Source organism: Chelonia mydas, chromosome 13 (genome assembly GCF_015237465.2).
Source record: "Chelonia mydas isolate rCheMyd1 chromosome 13, rCheMyd1.pri.v2, whole genome shotgun sequence".
In the NCBI taxonomy this organism is placed as follows: domain Eukaryota; kingdom Metazoa; phylum Chordata; order Testudines; family Cheloniidae; genus Chelonia; species Chelonia mydas.
In genome coordinates this window covers 1,608,450-1,612,030 of record NC_051253.2, presented here as the reverse complement: position 1 = coordinate 1,612,030, position 3,581 = coordinate 1,608,450, and positions in this window count along the sequence as shown.

Here is a 3,581-nt window from a genome sequence, read left to right as displayed (position 1 = left end):
GGAATGAAGGAAGAAGAGTGGGGGCCATCAAGATTTCCTCCAGGACTGCCTGGCGAGGCCAGAGACTGCACTGTGCAAACACGAATACAGACATTACGAGAGACATTGAGGGAGAGGTCCCGGAGGGGTTAACAACTCAAGACTCTCCCCCTTTGTCTGAAGCATTCTTCAGAGCAGGAAACAATGCACGAGCACCCTTGAAAGAGCATGTGTCACACACAGCTCTGCGGAGGCGGGCTTCAAGCTGCTCAATGCCTGGTTTAAAAATAACCTGCAGCTCCTCCGGTTCAAAGTGGAGTCCTGATAAAATAAGCCTTAGCCCAGCTATTTCTGAAGGTCAGTCACATCTGTCCGAACCACACTTGGCCACAGTGCTGCTTTGGCAAAAACTGCACTTAGGAAACCGGTTGTTGAATTCCTGGCTCAAAGCTGGGCTTTAGCTCTCGTTAGGTCAGGATTCCCCCACCCTGACCCCTACCATTTCCAGGAGCTGATGTTAAACAATGCAGAGCACTTCACTCAACGCCCAGGGCCATTCTGCCCCAAGTCTTTAGTGCTCTCCCAAAGACTGCTGGTTTGAGGAGTGAGACAGCAGGAAGAGGGGTCTGTCACAGGATAGCAGAGATGTTCACTCAAAGGCTGGAGTGGGGCAGCCAAAGTCTGACTACATCTCTAGGTCACAGAACGCTCTGGTACAGCTGTTGGGCTGCGATGACAGGGGAAGTCAGTAATTTGACACTGACCGGCATGCCAAGGCAATGCAACACATCTGTGTATGTGGAAAACACAGATAAATACATCTTAGCCAACTGAGGGGTCAGACACTGGTACCCAGGAAATGACCGTCAGTTCATTCTGGTCTTAAAACCTTGATTTGCCTTGATCAAGGGAGTGGAGACTGGCAGTAGTACAAACAATGCTTTGCATTTCTGTAGGATTTTCCCTTGCACCCTCTCCAAGACTCTGGCAAACATCAGCCTTCCACCATCTGTCCAAGGCAGGAAAGTATGTTATACTGATCAAACAAAGGAGGAAACCAAGGCAGAGACATGTAGCATAAGCAGAGCAAGGAACAGAACCCACAAGTCCTGTTAAGTCATTGCTTTCCCAACCCCCCCACCCCACCTTTATGAAAACAGTATTCCACAGGAAGCAGGGTCAGCTTACAGCCTGGCCATTAGAGTCACTTTGGGAGAACAGGATTTCCAGGCCCACCAGAAAAAAAATCTCGTCGTACAGTGCCAGGAAGGAGAAAACAGTGAACAGGATTTTGGTGCCGGCTTTAATTTGATAATGGGTGCTGCATGTAACAGACCAGCATTGTTTCTGGGCCTAGCACTGTATTTGCCATGGCTGGACTCATGTATATATAAAAATCCACCAGATCCATGAAAGCAGGTGCCTTGCTTATCGTCATGAGCCTTCTCATTTTCAAACCGTATCACGCAACTGTCTGCTAGATCCCTACAAACGAAAAAGGTCTGTTCCCAAGAAATTTCCACATGGGCTCTTCTTTCTGATGCCAGCACTAAGTAGAAACCAGTAAAATGGAATTGACCATAAAACACTTAAGTTTCTAGATACCGATTAAATCCCTGGAGTAGGGGAGAATGCTGGGAAAAGACATTACAACCAGATTTTCAAGGCTCATGGTATAGTTGTACCCACAAAACGTGTGTGTCCAAATCTGGCATTTACTTGTGCAGTGGGTATGTGTGTGCATGAGTCAGCCATTTACCCCCGAGCAAACCACTTTATGCGCTCAAATGCAGAATATAAACAGCATATGCACAAATCCTGAAGGTATGTTTTAACGCTAGTCTTTTTCTTGGTGTTGTAAGAATGTACAAACACAAACACACAGCTTGCTCCTCTCTCTTCCTTTCACCTTATCTGTTTTGTCTACAAAAGGGAACTGGGAGATGCAATGGTGATGCTATCTGGGCACCAAACAAGACCAGCCCCTGGTGCAGTATAGAGAAGAGAATGGAGATGACAGAGGGTAAGTACTCAAGGGGCCACGAGAAAGGCAGGCGAGCAGAACAAGGCGTAGCAGTCACCCACCACAGTTTCTACAACCTTGGATACAAAGTGTCCATAGGCCTTGGAAAAATCTTTGTACCCTGGAAGTTACTATTTTAGCACTTGTTTGTAGTTGGTTGTGACCAGGTTGGTCCCAGGATATTAGAGACAAAGTGAGTGAGGCCATAGCTCTTAGTTCTTGGTGGAGCTCAAAAGGGTCTTTCACCAACGGAAGTTGGCCCGATAAAAGATATTCTCTCCCCAGGCCTTGTCTATTTTAAGCACTGGTGAACTGATATTTTCACTGCTTTGAAGTTAGACTTTTTAAGCCTCAACCGAAGTGTTCATCCCTTCCAAGGCTTGTTATTTTATTGCAGTGTCGATGGACCATTGTGGTAGGTGCTGTACAAACAAAACAAGATGGTCCCTCAGCTGCTTACAGTCAAAGTATAACCCAAGAGACAGATTGATACAGACAGATGGGGAAGCACAAGGAAACAATAAGAATCAGCATCACAGCTCAGGACACTTTGAAGTGGGGATCTCAAGGACGATAATGAGGTGACTTTGTGGCATATTCTCCAAGAAGGGAGAACAAATCAGGTGATTTATTTATTAGTAAGAGAAACAGGTGAAATGCTGGTGTGCCAGGCATGTGTGTGTAGTCCGTTGTCAGATACAAGGTCAGAGCAGCAGAGGGAAATGACTCTGATGTGGCTCCAGCAATGTGCTATTAAGGTAGGAGTTCTCAAAGTTAAAGTAGATCAACCTATAGTCAACTAGCTCTGCTCGCACCTCACATGCAGTTGGAGGATTCATCTACCTGAACGTCTAGGAGTGCCCCACTTATCACAAACCATTCTGATTAGAAAGGCTGTGCTTCCTTAAAGTCCTTCCTTCTGCCCCCACCCCTTGACTAGCACTGTTCAAACGTGCGAGCTGCCAAAGCATTTCCATATCCAGAATCTGAACTACTTCTTTTCCAACTCAGCCAAGGGCCAAGCACGGAGGGCATAGGAAAGAGAAGAATGAAAATGGTAGGAATGGACTCTGGAGCTGGTGATTAGCCCTCAAAAGCTCATTTGTTATTAAGCGGATATGCTTCCATAATCTCTGCTTCAAAGTAGCACCTGGTCTTGAACAGTTAACGTCAGCAAAAGGATCGTTGCACTTACCAGAGAGGATGATAGGACATGAACTAAAATATAACAAGGTGGCCCAATCAACTGATGAGAGGCATAAAAGGAGCCAGAAAAAGTACATAGAGGGTCTGGCCAATAAAGCATCCACCTGTGTAGAATTAGTGGGGTCTTTAGAAGAGAGTTTCTTGGACATGGCTGCTTGAGTCTTTCACTATCCAAAATTTGTTCAACCTGGCTGTTTTGTTTGATTTTAAAGTTGCTGTGTGGCCCCAAAGCAACGAGGGAGGAAAATCTCCTGCCAGAAACCAGAGGAAGGCCTAGGGCACAAAGGTCAGTATCAGTGAAATCTGCTTTTCCTATGGTCTCACTCCAAGCTCCGCTGATTTGAATTTGTGTCTCTGCTGTCTCAAAAATGAA